Source organism: Eleginops maclovinus, chromosome 1, assembly GCF_036324505.1.
Source record: "Eleginops maclovinus isolate JMC-PN-2008 ecotype Puerto Natales chromosome 1, JC_Emac_rtc_rv5, whole genome shotgun sequence".
Lineage (NCBI taxonomy): Eukaryota > Metazoa > Chordata > Actinopteri > Perciformes > Eleginopidae > Eleginops > Eleginops maclovinus.
This window is the reverse complement of record NC_086349.1, coordinates 15584248-15601901: the sequence shown is the minus strand read 5'-3', so window position 1 is coordinate 15601901 and position 17654 is coordinate 15584248. Positions and strand designations below refer to the sequence as shown.

The 17654-nt window shown below is 41.8% G+C and overlaps 1 long non-coding RNA gene across 1 annotated transcript in view; it reads right to left on the bottom strand.

The window, feature by feature from the left end:
• Window positions 1-4902, bottom strand: part of LOC134871950 (uncharacterized) — a 39364-nt gene extending 34462 nt beyond the window's left edge. The window contains exon 1 of the long non-coding RNA XR_010166762.1: window positions 4740-4902. This is a non-coding gene — a long non-coding RNA (uncharacterized LOC134871950). The remainder of the gene's footprint in view (window positions 1-4739) is intronic.
• Window positions 4903-17654: the final 12752 nt, after the last annotated feature.

The following is a 17654-nucleotide window of genomic DNA, read 5'->3' as shown; positions in this document are numbered from 1 at the left end:
CACACACACACACACACACACACACACACACACACACACACACACACACACACACACACACACACACACACACACACACACACACACACACACACACACACACACACACACACACACACACACACACACACACACACACACACACACACACACACACACACACACACACACACACACACACACACACACACCCCTAATCTTCCCAATATGACTGTGAGCTCAGTTACGGCTGTAGGAGGAGTAGATGGGTGGCACCAGGTTTCCACAGTGATAAAGTGGCACCCAAAACATAGCCATCTGTTTGCCCTGCCCTCTTATTAAAACCGAAAGAAAGAGACCAACAGAGTTTGCAGAACAGACAAATTTACAATATTCTCTCTCTCTCTCTCTCTCTCGCTCTCTCTCTCTCTCTCGCTCTCTCTGAGAGGAAGTCGTTCTCTGTCTGTGGTTATTAGTATTGATCTGCACGCCGTTCAGCAGCCGTTTCCTGCGGATTTCCACTCATTCGCCCCCCCCTCCCTTTCTTACTGTTATATCCTTTAATAGTCCCCCCCTACCAACCATCCATCTTAGCTGTGTATATGCTCTACAGTGAAGTTTCAACATAGCACTTTGTCTGCTGTGTCTGACTGATTTACTGGATATTGTGGCCTTAATACTGCTACACACGCTCATGCACATACAACTAACTGACCATAGCGACAATAAATTCACATTCCAACTCAGGCCTGAGTATTTTTATTGACCAATAAAGCTGCACACACACACACAGACACACACATCTATTATTGAAACGATCACTATTTGCTGTGTGTGCCCTCAGACTCTCCCCACATGGAGCCATGTATTACTCTGCCTGGTTTGCAGCTGCTGAGTTGGTTGTTTGCAGAATTACAGTAAACAGAATGACATTTCAAGGATTGGCCATAAAAGGCAATGAATCCACTAATTGCCTTCTAATTTCATTAAATCAAAGAATGTCAGCTTTAATCACACTTTCTGTAACCACAAACACCCATCCATTTGAATGAACTCACGCACACACACTCACCCTCTATGCCAAAAAGCCCAGAGTCTGCAACTTACAAAAAGGTGCAAAGCTCATGGTCAGCGTCTCTTCATAATTAATGAAACATTTAAATAACAGAGGTTGAGGCATGTGTATTATTCATATAATGCCAGGTCTAATCCAACAGAATGTGTCCTGCCAACATCATCCCTCAAGAGATGCAGACACACAAGCATGGCATGTCAAAGTCAAACTCAGATTGGGAATAACTTGCAACAAGAGTAGATAACAGTGCTTGTGTGGTGTGGTTTACCTCCTGTTTGCCAGTGGTAAACAGCTGGCCCCTTGACAGTTTGCAGGAGTCACTAAACACTATCAATTTCTATCCCTAGTCACCAATGTGAGATTGTAACTCTAACCTGAACCTTTAGCCGTAACCTTAATCTTGCCACCAATCCAATGGATCGTTACCTTTAGCATATTTAGTGCTATTGGCATGTCCTTCCTCAGTGACCATGTCTATTAGTCTTGGCTAATAGAGCAGCCATCTGTAATGAAGACACACTACATAGTTCCTAATGGCTTGTGGAAGGGATGTAAACAAGGTCAAAGGAAAACCAAAACACCTCATCACAATAAAAAGAAAATGAAAGGAAACCATCTTCACAGTCAGACAATAACTCGGCTCACAGCAGCAGTAACAAACAAAGCTATTTGTAAAAGGAAAGGGGGAGAAAGAGGCCGGTTCTAGGGGGAAATCATTTTGTTATCTAAAGTTCAACTTGGTCTGTCCTCTGTTGTTGAGAAGCTGAGGAACACGGCAAATGACTCTCCAAAGCTCTGTGCTGCTCAGTGACCAGGAGAACACTGTTTTTGTTTAAACACGATTTATAAATAGAGGCCAGCTTCTAAGGGACAGAAGCAAGGACAACTGACACCAGGCAGGGACACAGAAGAGCGCCAATACTTTAAATACTTTGTACTACACACAAGTAGAAAGGACATTTTTTGTATTTTGTGGAGTGGGGAGCTGATTATCCCTTAAACTTTAGACTGTCCCATAATTCGTACTGCCAATTTTTTCACAACCTGCTCATTTTCTGATCAGTGTGACTAAAAACAAGGAAAGACGAGAGGAGCAGAACCCAACTTGGAAAATGATTATGTATTTTCAATCCTTAAATAAAACATGTGGAAAAATGAAAGAAAAAATGTAGCTGGTCCTCTTACATTTGAAAGTGAAATTTAAATCAATTCATTACAAAACATTATGCTCGTGTATATTGCATGTGGCATATTGCATTCTCCTCTCTTCCAAGTATTCAAAAAGTCTAATGTGGAACAAACAAAGCTTGTTTACAAAAGTATGTGTAAAAATAAACATACAGAGTAACAAGGAACAAACTATCCCAATCTAACTGGCTGCTCACATTAGAAAAAGGAGAACTGCTACAAAAAAATCTGAATTTCTGCTTGAATGATTTGCATTGAAAAAGGAAACGTTGTGCTCCACGGCAGCAGCGCTCTGGATTGATGACAAACCTGTATAAGAACCACTTGTGTTCACTACACCCTACCAGAGCGAAATGCCAAGTTTCAAATCTTTCTCTCATTTGTACTTGTTCTCTCTCCCTTCCTCCCCCTCTCTGTGAATATGAATAATATTCAGCTGCACATTAATCCGCCCTGGATATTAATTACAGTCTCCATTAACAATTAATAAATACTTCCCAGGTGGGCTTGCTGCTTAGTGAACTGAGAGCCTTATCAAATATTAGGCCCTTTAATTGGCCTTTCACTCCAATAAATGGCTTTTTAATTAGCGTGCTGTTATCATCCCTCCACCAACCACAGGGCCAGGCTGATCAGCACGCGCAGATGTACCAGTTTTGCTGAGTGAGGGCATCTTAATGACCTGAGGAAGGCCACTCGTTGCATAATGCCCCATTCCCTTGGCTATGGGTGGAATAGTGCAATCTGTGGCTTGCAGGCCACAGCCAGACAGTAAGTGATTGTGTGGTTAAAGCATAAAGATATATTGAGATGACAGGGATACATTACAATAGTATATAGTAAAAGTAAAATGTTTACTTTTTAAAATCAGTAAAGAAAGCATGGGCATGATATTCATATTTTCTTAATTTGCTTTGAAACAGATTCATTATTTTTACGGCTGATTTTCTGGAGAACGGAATTAAAGGGGGGAACCACCCTAGACTGAATCCCAGCCCTGAGCTAAGAAAATAAACTAATTTAAATACTCAATACGGCTACAGTTGAGCCCACCTGACTAACATGAATCAGCATTTTCCCAACATCACTATGTTACTGGGTTTCCCCTCATTTGGTTTCTTTACTTAAGTGATTCCTTATTTCCTTTCGATTGAATAGGTAGGTTACTGGCAACCCAAAGTAAGATGAAGGACTTGGTTGTAAAACGCATAACTCGAATAAAGAAACTTTATTAATTACATTATAGCTTTAAAGTATTTCTGAGAAAACCTTTAGCAATTTGGTGTAAAATCTTCTCTTCTTCAGCATCCACAGTCATGCGATCAATATTGCCATAAAGTAAGGGTACTGAACTATGTAGACAATGTGGAATAAAAATCTCCATCATATCTCATTAGAAATAATAATGGTACTCTTTGTTACAACTTCAATCCATCTCTTTTTTTCAAGGCTTTCAAGCAGAGCTATTTTCTATTATATCTGGAAAGGAGACTTCCTCCCGCTGGGGATGTTGGGTGTGATGCAACACGCAAATGTGAATCACTGCCATATCCGACTGCCACCAATCACTGTATTATACACACACAAACACCCAGGCCCAAACACACATTCACACCAATATACTGCGAAAACACAGCAGAAGAGAGTGATGGCTATCACAAACACTTGAAATCACAGAAACAGAAAAACCACCTCAAAGCTTTAGATGTAAGCACATACTAACAGCATACACATACATAAATCCCTGTAAAGTTTGCCTTTAATTAACTTAGCTGGAATAGAATTTGTTCAAATGCACGTGAGGTAATACACGTCCATTGAACTTCTTTAACCAAGTCAGGATACGCTGTTTAACCAATACTAGGAGGTGCAGTGCAACAGAAATGAGTGTCTGCAGCAGTGGCGGCTCCTGAGAAAAATCTAAGGGTGGACATTTTTTTCTGATAGTGATTAAGGTCACCTATTGACCCATTCAATGGGTACATTAAGTAAGACCATATCAATTTGTTGTTGGATGATTAACTCAGACAGAGATCCCTCTTGTGTCCACTAGATGGCACAACAGAAATATTTCCCCTTTAGCTACATAAGTTACAGGTGGAAAGCTATGGAAGAAAGTTGCATCCAGGAGCTTCTATAAGCAGAAATGGTGTGGGTCCACAATGAATTATTCTACTTATTATTATATTAACTATTTACATTTATCCAATGATGTATGATGTAAAATAGCTAAACAGGCCAAAAAGATATGTTCAGAAACAACATAAAGACAGGGGCAGCATATTAAGTCAAGTATTTATTGACTGAATACCGTAGCATGTTTTAGATGCTCATCAAAACCTTCCTCTAACCGTGGAACCAAGTCGACCAGTCCGAGAAAAATGCCAGGGTTGGTGGAGCCCTCAGTTTCATCTTTGCTTCGCAAAGCTAGCTCAAACACCCCGCAGAATGTCACACACTGGACAAGCCGGTTTAGGATGTGACGGTTCTTGCTCACCTCATCATTGTGGCGACGAACAGCTAGCCTTTATCCCTCATCCAGTTGAGTGGGAATGTTCACCCTCCCAAAAGACGAAAATCTCAAGCAGCTATCCATGTGGATCTTCGACAGCTCATGTCTTTATTTTGTTCAGATACATGGTGCATATGTGTTACACCAGTCGACGTCCAAGCATTGCTGTCTTCCGTGCCACCTTCAGGGTGAAAAAGTAGGCAGGGAAAGCAGAAGACTGCGTTGGCTACTTCACAGCCTGCTAGCCAGGTTTTTCGCTCATACCAATTTGTAGAAAATCCTCGCGTGTAGGTCTTCCCCCCTTTGTAGAAACTTGTTGAATGGTCAAAATTGGTCTTTGAGGTCCTTATTTTAATGCCAATTTATCTGGATTTGCACGCCGACTAAAAGGAACTTCTTTCAAAGACACAATGGAATTGCACTGAACGCTAGCCATCTTGAGAGTAGTAAGTGACGTGATCGAAGAAGCTGCCCGCTTTTTTCTCAGTTACGTATGACGAAAGCGCGTATGGGCAAGCCATAGAGATTGCATTGAAAGCTCTGATATTTGAAAAAAATGCATTTAACATGAGAGTCTATGAGAGAACCCTGACTTCAGCCTGACTGAAATCGCCCCTAAAGGTGCGGGACCATGTTAAGCACGATTTTAGTCTGATTGGACAATGACGTTTTTGACAGATCTAACGTCTACAACACTGATTACGACTGCTGCTTTGTTACAAAAAAAGCCCTCTTTTCCCCGTTGGTAGAGTGTTGCACTAATACACAAACCGTCCCTGGTCTGCAGGTAATGGTGGTAGGTGACTAGAAAGAATGGAAGACAATTTGGTTGGTCAAATCATTTTTATGAAGGCAAAGAAACTTACAGCACGGACAAAGAGCACTGTTTTCCCCGTATTGATCCAATCAATGAAGTTCCTAGGATTCTTCAGTTGACGATGAACACTAATGATCAGTGGCGGTTCTGCATGGAATTACACCCCGGGCGAGATCCCCTCCGAGCGCCTAGATAGAAAACCGCTTCGCGGCCCAGATGACTTTTTTTCTTTTAGTGCTCGCTCGTGCCGCCCCCCACGAAATGCCGCCCCGGGCGGCTGCCTGCTTCGCCCATGCCCAAAACCGCTACTGCTGATGATAATTTAAGTCTGAAAATTCACTTCATGAAACTCAAAGACATACTGTATAGATGAAGGCAATGGTTCAATAATAATTCCCTTATATTTCCTGTATATTACTTTCTGCCTGTGAAGTACTTCAACATAAAATCATGAATTCTGTAAACGTTTTAGCTCATTGCAGGAGATTGCAACCTTTATTACCAATTCATATATGTTTGTATACAGAATGCAGTACATTGCGTGTGCAGTCCACCGGCATGTGTCTATGTGCAATATAAAACTATTATGAAACTGTATCCTGATGGTTTGAATTGGTTCTGTATCTGACCTCATCTAAAAAACATTACCTATGGATGGCGATCAACCCAATGATGATACGTTCTAACATTAGCGGGACACACTCCAAACTGTGCTAAACGCATGAGATTATATCAGATAGGCCTACTTTGTTTACATACGGCACACCTTGGAATGTGAACCCAAAAAAGCTAAGACATTCATAGGCTACAAAGAGCTATGAGTTGTAGACTGGTTTATTTTTATAAAATATTTTATATTAAGTAACACCTCTCCAATAAAATGTCTCATTGGAAACAGAACAACATTGGGAAAATATTCTAGTCAGCTTTTCCTTGTAGTTGAAGCCATGTTTTCATTAATTTTGATGCAAATCCACAAGGACTTTAAATGCATTTGAAGATGTTAGTTGATGTTCAGTCGGTGTGACAGTGGGTAACAGTGACTCGCTTGAATCAAAGGTTAGGTGTGATGTCCTCAAAAAACACTTCACTTTCATATCCAGGCCAGAAGCACAGTGTCACTTCAGTTCTTACACAGAAGTAACAGAGTTTACGACAGACCTAACTCCAAATCTGCAAGTTTTCTTCGGGGAAAACCTGGTATTCCATCTTTTAATGTATTTACACGTGTTACACCAAAAACAGAAATGTTGTAAGGTTGAAGCGTGTCTGAGCTTCATGGCTGGAATTATACATAAGTACTGTATGTTTAAATGGGGAGCTGTGTTAGGAGAGACTATAAGCACTCACATAATGCTTTAGAATGATAAGAGCTCCCTCTAGAGGTCGACTCTCACTGCGTTGGACAAACATGAATTTGCAAACACACTCCACTCTTGTTTACTTTGTAACTTTGCATATTATGCGATGATGCAGATTTGAATTGTTGATCAAGGATCATGACATAGCACTGACTTTATTGAATTACAGCAGGTTAGTATGGCGTGTTGACTTCAACTGTGGTTCTCTTACCATCTCCTGCCTATCTTACAGCCTCCAAAATACGCGCACACACGCACACGCGCACACACACACACTTTTTCCCCCCTCACTCATGCATTTTCTCGACTCCCTCTGTGTCTTTAATGCAGTCTGAATATGTGTCTGTCAGTCAGACTCACTGTCTTTTCCATTCATTAGACTTAAAGGACGGAAAATGCCTTTGTGTTGGCCATTTTCAGTTGCCTCTCTAAAGTAAGGCTGATGAGGAGCACACACGCTTAAATTATTTACACTTCTATCAGCGTTAATGGACCCGTCAATTACATTACAGGCTCAACCTATAAGTCTTCCGCAAACTGTCTCCATCCCATAATGAACTACATTTCCATGTATATTTAAACAGAAAGAATGTATATGACACACTGAGTGATAATGGATGGTCAGACCTGCCTTTGTACCATATGACAACCTCTTTTCTCTAATAGTGAGGATAATATCATCTCAGACAGCATTACTTAGGTGCTCTGAGTTGAGCCTTACAGAAATCTCTTCTGTACTTTCCTGTACTTGACTTTCATTCTTCCTTCATAAGACTAAATTTAGCCCTGTTACTGCAGGAAACTGAACCTTTCCACCTACAATATGTCTCCACTCAACTGTAAACAGCAGCTTCCCTTTGCCCCCTCTCTCGCTCTCTTCCCAGTGTCTGTCTTTTCATTGGTGTCTCTCGCTTCATCCCTCTCTCTGTTCTGCTGCCCTGCTCTCATGCTCATTCCTTCTTTCACTCTGGTCTTTCATATATAATGCATGTTAAACAAACAGACATGTCAGAGTCACTCAGATGCATGGCTGTCCCCTTGCTGCTGCTCCATTCACCCTGACAGTGGGGGGTCACCTCTCAAAGGCCCACTGTGTGCAGCGCAGGCCCAGATGAACTACGGTCAGCTATACAGCAAATACACACAGACTCTTCTGAGGAGATATTATTTATACATAAATATTCAAACTGTTTCATCACATAAAACCACAAAAGTTGTGAGAGAGTAGCTTTTATAAATGTTTTGTCAAATGTAGGATTAAATCAATCAATATCAAGAAAATATATCAAAGGAGTTACATCTGAAGCTTTCTCTTGAGTGGATTCTTATTCAAAGGAGAAAGGAGAAGATCTTACCTTCACTTCCTTGTAAAGGGATTCTTTTCATGTGCACATTTGTATCTTAGCTTACAATAGTGTATTGTGAAACAAAGCTATATTTAAACCTTACAATTGTACACAAAGCTACATTTTGTTTCGGTTAGGGGTGCTCAAGAACATTTCTCTGTAAATATAATTGATCTGGCGTTGGGGCATAAGACGCTGAATTGTATAGATGCATAAATCACACACACACACACACACACACACACACACACACACACACACACACACACACACACACACACACACACACACACACACACACACACACACACACACACACACACACACACACACACACACATCTGTAGAAAAGAGCCAAAGCCACTCATAAGAAAACTGCATTATTCTCCATCAGCACTGTGGAGCGTCCAAGCTATTATACCATTCACCACTAGCATGCACATATAAATGGAGTTTACCACATGACAGAGAGTGCGATGAGGCCTGAAAAACACGAGAGTATGAGTGGGATTGTGCTCGATGAGCGGAAGAGAAAGTTCATTTTCATATTCTATATAGAATATGCTCCACTTGTGTTGCAGTCATTTTAATGCAATATGACTAAGTGCACATGTCACAGGCACATTACACAGCTGAGCGCAAAGCAGAGTGTCAACATGTGTATTTTTTTTACATCAGTAGATCACAGCGTTTGAGATTTGTCTTCATTTTCACAATGTATTTTCTCAGATAAAAGCTGAACATAATGCAGATTTAAAGCGTTATACAATCATTAAAAGTACATAATGGTAGATGAATGTGCATTCCTCTTTGAAACAGCAGTCTCACCTGGGTTGTAAGAACAAACGATCAGAATAAATCGTGGTTCTTTCTAGCCTACTCTTTCCACCCACTGTATGCAGAGAGAAATATGGATTTATTCAGACAGCTAATACACACACAGTGACTCAGAGTCAGTGGCGGCCCGTCCATTTAAGCAGATGAAGCGATGCTTCAAAAAAAGCTTCACGTGGACGTGTTTCTGTTATATTTAACGATTCATTACTTGCTTGTGCTGCTGTGTATTGCAGAGACAAACTGACAAAGTAAGCTGTAAAATTTGGCATAACACAATTAAGCGCCGCTTCAAGATGTTAAGCGTTTGGCTGGCGGTCAATGGGACGATATCTCATTTTTTGATTGGTCAATTCCCCTTTTGAGGCGTTGTCGTGAAGCGCCGCTTGACCGCTTTGAATCAATTGTGCGCGTCCTTGCGAGTTCATGTAAAGATGATTGACAGTAGGTCTGACAAATAACAATGTTCATCACCACCAACTCTCTGCCACAATATTCTGTGTCCGTGTTAGTGCTTTGCTGTGCTAACGTTTAAAGAGATTACAACATAAACGTCAGATTTCGTGTTCGTCTTGCAAGGAATAATCTAATGTAATACGATTTCGAGTTGGTTCAGTGTTCACTTGTCAGTCACGTCAGTTAGCCTGCCCGCATTCAGCGATGCCCCAATGTGCAGGTCATTTGAATGAGCAATCGCGAGATAATGCTCCTGTAATCCTCTCTTGATTAAGTTGTTGTTTCTAGTGTTTCTATTCGTCAGGAATAGCTACCTGGCATAGGCATCTGATGGAATTTCAGAAGAACGTAGGCTACACACCATAAGTCAGAGGTGGGACCAAGTCATTGTTTTGCAAGTCACAAGTTAGTCTCAAGTCTTTGCTTTCAAGTCCCGAGTCAAGTCCCGATTCAAGACAAGCAAGTCCCGAGTCAAGACAAGCAAGTCCCAAGTCCTACCGTTTGAGTTTCAAGTCCTTTCGAGTCCTTTTAACAACGGAGAAATAATATTTACACAAATCATGTATGTTTTTAAGGTCTGTATATAAGTATCAAAAAAAGAGCATTGTTCAAACACATTTGAAATAAACAAATGCAAATGTAATTTCCACAGAAAGTGCTGACATTGTATTTCCATTGCTTATTGCACTATAAATGCGTCTCAAAAGATCCTCATTTTTGCAAAACACTCTTCATCTTAAAACCTAAATCTAGCCTTGAACTAAAAAACATGTCTTCACCCTCAAACAGGTATTTGGAGGATCACAAAAACAGTTGAATGTAACTTTTCCAAATGTGTTACCACTTTATAAAAAATATTTTCAGTCTTTTTAACTCATTTGTGTGTGTGTGTGTGTGTGTGTGTGTGTGTGTGTGTGTGTGTGTGTGTGTGTGTGTGTGTGTGTGTGTGTGTGTGTGTGTGTGTGTGTGTCTGGTAGGGGACTAGATGTGAAGTGTCATGAACATGACAATGAACAGAGTTGTACTTTTCTATGTCAGAGCCCTATGCTGCATTGCATTTGCAAAAGATCAAACTGGCCAAAATTCTGTCAGTCATTTGTGCACGATGGGGACGTAGTATGATGCCACCATGGCTGAAAACTCGCTCCACTGGAGCACTAGAGGCAGGAACTGCCAAGACCCTGGTGGCCACTCGGAAGAGTGAAGGAAGAGACTCATGTTCAGTGTCCAGAACAAAAGGGCGTCTCTGCAGCATCTTGCAGGATCCATTCTGGAAAAACATTTAAAAGCAGAAACAAAAGAGCCCTTATTACCATTGGTGTTGGCAATACAGTGTTAGACTGAAAAATGCAATTATTGATGCTGTCAATAAGATCAGACTACAAGAAAAAAAGTTGCATTGAAGTCAAAAATATTTACCTTTAACTTGTTGTGCCACCTCTGCCTTGATGTCACGATTGACCAGTACATGGTGCTCCACCCACAGCAGAGAAAAGGCTGGATCCAAGGCGGCTGCTGTTGTGGTTCATCTATGATGCTTCTACTCATCTGGTATTCTTCAAATCTGTAACAGGAAAGCATATAAAACAGATGTCAGAAAGTCCCTTATAGCCACACATAAATTGCATTTGAAACTATCTCCTCATATATCAATGCTAACATTGTGTTAATATTTATTTCTGTATTATTATGAATTGTATTGAATACTGTAAGATTGTGTTGGTTTTAACATTACATTGATAAAATACATTTCCATTTTCAGTGTACACTTACTATATTAATGTATATTTTTCCTGCTTTACCTTGCCATCAAGCAGCCCTTTCCGACAGGAAACTGAAGTATGCTTGTTAATTCACTCTCTCCAGCACACCTGATTCCATTGGCAAAAACAGCAATTTTACCTGCATCACAGAAATTGCTGGTCTACTGCTGGCTCAATGATTACGTTTAATTGTGCTATTCTATATCTTCGTTGATAGTTCAGCTTTGTTGTGATTTACCTAAATTACATAAACGAACTCAATGAGGCAGCAGTACACTAGCAACTCCTTTGTGCTGCAAAGTAAAATAGCCATTTTGTCAATGGAATCTGGTGTGCTAGAGAGAGTGAGATATACTTAGTTTTCCTATCGGAAAAAATCGTCTGGCAGCAAGCTAAAATGGTACACATATTTATAACATAAAGTACATTAAACTGACCTTGATTTGATAAGGCTTGCTGTAAATAACCCCATGAAGGTATAATTCATTTTTAGTTTAATTTGTACTTATTTGCATAATTGTGAACACGGAATTAGTTTAAGAATTTTATACAGGCCTTATGCCATTCATTTTCCTATAGACTTTTATTTTGAAAGGTAAAATGTTAATCATACGTCACTTTGTTAGCGTGTAACTTTTTAGTACAGTGTATGATCTGGTCACGAACGGATGTACGTGTGTAAAATAGAAGGATTTTATAGTTTTAATGGACCCGTATGAGGCCAAACAGTTCTTACGGTGGTGATAGTTTGAAAGTATAAGGAATGTAGTATTGAACAAGAGAAAATAAAACAGTAAATTTGAACCAGCAGTAAAGACTCAAACCAGTTATATACGGGGATCCGTTACAGTAAGAACTTATCCTCCACGGAAAAAGTAAGAACTTATCCTCCACGGAAAAAGTAAGAACTTTATCCTCCCCTGCAAAAGCTTCTCCTCTTCAGTAAACCTGCTGCAAGGACAACTTCTACGGACGGAAAGGAACACTTTTATGGATGAAAGGGATACGTGCAGCGGTGAATTGAAGACGGTTTGGCGGTAAAGGCAGCAAGAAGACGAACAAAGGATAACAAAAATGGAGGGAAACGATGCTACTCTGCACGGCAAGGATAAAGAGGAGCAGATTGATATCCTTCAAAAGGTAATTCAGGAATACAAGGAAATCATAGAAAGGGAAGCAGAACAAGGTGCTGTTAGTAACGAACTAAAAGATTCATTGCAAATCAAGCAGAAAATTCTCGACGAACTGTTAAGCAATGAAGATGTTGATACAGATTTAGCCAGACGTTCTGACAGAGCGCGAGTTCCCACTGAAAAGATGCTAGCATACCGTGAAGATGAACAGTGCAAACGAGCAAAGAAACTTGTTAGCTTGTATGAACAGTGGAAAGCCCAAGCTCGTCAAACACGCAATGAACTCAAATCTGAGCTAGCTGAAAAATGCCTAACATCCCTTATAGACAACTTGGAAATAAGGAAAATGGATATCATGAATGTGTATGAAGAATTGAGAAAGCACGGCACGCCCGATACTGAGCTAAGGTGTAAAGTTGATGCTTGTGCAGCGGTGACGATTGACATTGTCAAAATCTTGAACGTAAGACTGACTGAAGTAAATGGAGAATATGATGCAGAATATGAAGGGCAGCGTTTGCATGAGCTGCTTAAGCATGACTATGCGCGGTCCATTTATGGCTCCACTGCTTCAATACTGACTGGCAGTCATCGTTCCACGCACTCAAGTGTTGCAGCCAAGCGAGCAGAAGCAGCGGCGGAGTTAGCTGCTAAGGAGGCTGAATATAAGGTGCTAATGGAAGAAAAGAAACAGAAGGAAAAAATTCGTGTTTTAGAAGAAGAACACAGAAGGGAATTAGAAAAGCACAAGGCCGAATTAGAACAATTACGAGCTGAAAAAGACTTGAAAGCTGCCCACGCCAGACTTGAAGCATACAACAGAGAAGTGAAAGAGGAGTCTGATGCCCAGTCTTTTCAGTCATGTCATGATCCTATGCCACACAACTCTATTCCCCCTGCCATAACGCACCCTTACACGGCTGTCACTCCATCTCCTGCCATCGATGTATCCTGCCTAGCCCAAGCCGTTCAGGACAGCATTGCTATTAACAGACTTCCAATGCCAGAGCCCACAGTGTTTAATGGCAATCCAATTGACTTTGTTGAGTGGAAGGCTTCATTCACATCACTTATAGATAGAAAGAACATCCCCACTACCGATAAGCTGCACTACCTCAAGAGATATGTAGGTGGCTCAGCTCACAAATGCATAAAAGGGACTTTCTATCGTAGCGACAGTGAAGCTTACAGTGACGCATGGAACAAGCTCAATCAGAGGTACGGCCAGCCGTTTATCATTCAAAAGGCCTTTAGGGAAAAGTTATCCAACTGGTCAAAAATACAGTCTAAAGATGCTGAAGGACTGAGAGATTTCTCAGATTTCTTAAATGCTTGTCTGCAGGCCATGCCCCATGTAAAAGGCTTAAACATCTTAAACGACTGTGAGGAAAATCAGAAGTTGATGCGGAAACTGCCAGAGTGGATAGCCTCACGATGGAACCGGCAAGTGACAGCACGTCTCACGGAGGGAAAGGATTTCCCTAGCTTCAAGGACTTTGCCAAGTTCATGTCAGTGGAGGCCGAAACTGCCTGCAATCCAGTCACCTCTTTCCTCGCTCTCCATCCAGCAGAATCCTGTCAAGACAAGTGGAGCACAAGGGAAGGCAAAAGAAACAAAGCCAGTGCCTTCAACACACATACAGTGGTGGAAAATAATAAGCATACATCAACAAACGAAAAGGTCAAGCCCCCCTGCATGCTATGTCAGAATGTCAGTCACCAGCTTTGCAAATGTCCAGACTTCATGAAAAGAAAACTGGAATATAGAAGAGCGTACATCAAAGACAACAGACTGTGTTATGGATGTCTAAAACCTGGTCACAGCGCAAAGGAGTGCAGGCACCGCCACACATGTGACTCATGCAAAAGACGACATCCCACATGTCTTCATGATGACAACTACGGAAAAGGTCAAGACAAAGATTCAGCACAACGCAGTACAACGAACCCAACACCTGCTCTGTCCCTCAACGTCACCAGCCAAGGTCAGTCAGAAAACACCTCCATGATAGTGCCGGTGTGGGTGTCTAACGAAAAGAATCCATCCAGAGAAAAACTTGTGTACGCCTTGCTGGATACACAAAGTGACACAACATTCATCGAGCAAGATGTGTGTACAGAGCTGCAGCTGACTACTTGCCCAGTTAAACTGAAACTCACTACCATGATGGGTGAAAATATGGTCTTTAAAAGTGAACGCACATCTGGTCTGCGAGTGAGAGGATTCAATTCCACTGTGCACATCAAACTGCCTCCCGCATACACCAAAGACTGCATACCTGTGAACAAACAACACATACCAACACACGAAACGGCAAAAAGATGGCTACATCTCACGGCAATAGCAGACCAAATACCGCCCCTCCTTAGTTGCGAGGTGGGGCTACTGATAGGCTACAATTGTCCAAGGAGTCTTGTACCGAGACGGGTCATAACAGGAAAGGATGATGAACCCTTCGCCATTCTTACCGACTTAGGGTGGAGTATTGTTGGCTTTTCTGCACCTCACTCTGATTCGCACATGTCAAACAGTCACTGTCACCGAGTAACTGTGAAGGAGCTGCCTGCAGTGACTCCAATGGATGCAATCAGAATTCTGGAGACTGATTTCAGAGACATTCAAAGTGATGACAAAACAGTCTCGCAAGAGGATTTGATGTTTCTTGACAAATTAAAGGAAAACATAAAGACAAACGAACATGGACATTATGAAATGCCCCTCCCCTTCAGAGAGAGACCGTGCTTACCTGATAACAAGCAGCTTGCTGCCGTGAGGCTCAGTCACCTGAAAAGGAAGTTCATTGCAAATGAAAGTTACAAGAACGACTACATTAACTACATGAAAGACATCATTGAAAGGGGTGACGCAGAAGAGGTAAGCGCAGAAGGCACGTCTGGAGAAAAATGGTACATACCTCACCATGGTGTTTATCACCCCAAAAAGCCTGAAAAGCTGAGAGTAGTTTACGACTGCTCGGCAAAGTACAAGGGAAGTAGCCTCAATGAACACCTTCTCCCAGGCCCAGACATGATTAACAGTCTCACAGGTGTTCTCATTCGTTTCCGCCAGCATCACATTGCTATGATGTGTGACATTGAAAAGATGTTCCACCAGTTCCATGTCTCAGAGAAGGACCGTGACTACCTACGCTTCTTATGGTGGAAGAACGGCGATGTAAGCCCACCTCCCGAAGAATTCAGGATGAAGGTCCATCTGTTTGGAGCAGAGGTCGCGTTAACCGACAAATGTCCGTCATTGACGGATATTTTTTAGCTATGACGGAAAAATCTGAAGGCCGTCCGTCATTTTGACAGATTTTTACAATGATCATTACCAATAATAAACACAACAATAAAAATCACAATTGAAATACCAGGCAAGTTGTGACAGTTTTCTTACTCTGCATAAGCTTCATTGCCGACACCAACTTTCAATCTGAGCCGACGTTACGGCTGTTCTGGTGTTCAGTGGGTCGATACATTGTAGCCAGCTGCGCAAGTTCAGCTCCATCGCACTCAAAGCCATGCTCCGATTTAAAACCATTAGCGGTCTGTGCCATTAGCACAGTCTGAGATGTAGCCTATGGCTGCAGTAGTGTAGGCTATCTACCTGTTTCAGTGGGCTGTTTCCCCTTCTCAATCATCTGCAGAAAGCATGTGGGCGTAATTTTGCTATTTAAAAGAGATGCATTGAGTCGTTTGTGTCACTTCGCTGTCTCCTGTACCGCATGCAGAGGGATTTTCTCCCGATGAAGAGAGTGCTGGCAGGGTCGGGAAATCCCTCGTTCAGGGGCTCCTGTCGGCTGCTCATCACTTCGCTAGGGGAAATGTTTCCCGATTTTAGAGCGTTGGCTGAGGTGGCGCTGGTTATCCCAGTGTCTAGTGTTGCAGCTGAGCGGGGGTTCAGCCTTCAAAATAAAATAAAAACCGCCACGAGAAGTCGTCTGTCGGAGGCAAAGGCGCAGCATTTAATGTCAATCGCCTCGGCAGCAGAATCCATTGACACTTTTGATTACACGCAGGCAAGCGCACTGTTCAAATCCATGCGGCCAAGAAGGAAAGTTTGAGCTGCTTGAGCTGTTTGTATTTTCACTATAATTGACTTCGTTCGGCTAAAATAGCCCATCGTTCTAAGGCACAGCCGCTATGTTTTCACAGCTGAAAAAGTTCTGATCGTCAGAAAAGAAATGCATAATAAATAATTATTATTAAAACACGCTTGTTCTGTGAATTATTTTTTTTATGACAATAAGTCAATAAAAAACAATTGAGGCTATTAAATATAAGCATTATGGCTTAGGCCTAATATAACCATTTAAAAGTTAAAATACAATGACAGATAATAATGGACAATGACGGATTTTTTACGACCCTGCCCGTCAAAATGACGGACAATGAAAAAGTCTAGCGCAACCTCTGGTTTGGAGCCGTGTCTTCACCAGGATGTGCGAATTATGGACTAAAGCAGCTCGCCAAAGAACACAGTCACACACACCCATTAGGATCACAGTTCATTGCCAGAGACTTTTATGTTGACGATGGCATCACTAGTGTTGAGTCTGTTGAAAGGGCCATTCAGATAGCAAAGGAGGCACGTGAGCTGTGTGCAAAGAGAGGCTTACGCCTTCACAAATTCGTGTCCAATAGCTGTGCTGTTCTCCAGAGCATCCCCTCAACAGAGCACGCTATAGACATTAAAGCAAAGGATCTCAGATTCAATGACGCAGCCTTAGAGAGAGCATTAGGAATATACTGGAGCATCGAGAGTGACTGTTTCACCTTCAAAGTCGCACCAAAGAACCAGCCCGCAACACGGCGCGGCATCCTGTCATCTGTTGCCTCCATATATGACCCGCTAGGCTTCGTAGCTCCGTACCTTCTTAACGGAAAGAAAATTCTCCAGGACATGTGCCATCAAGGAACAGGATGGGATGACCTAATTCCAGAGCAGTTGAAGCCACGGTGGGAGAAATGGCAAGATGACCTTGTTAAGATGGAAAAGATACGCGTAGCTCGCTGCTACCAGCCAGCTGGCTTTGGAAAAGTGATCAAAACAGAGCTACATCACTTCTCAGATGCAAGCACCACAGCCTTGCCTCCACCTGGCAAATTTGAAAGAGAGGATCTTTATGGACGAAAGAGGTGGCGCCAGGTGCAGTACCTGACCGAACAGTTTTGGAGTAGATGGAA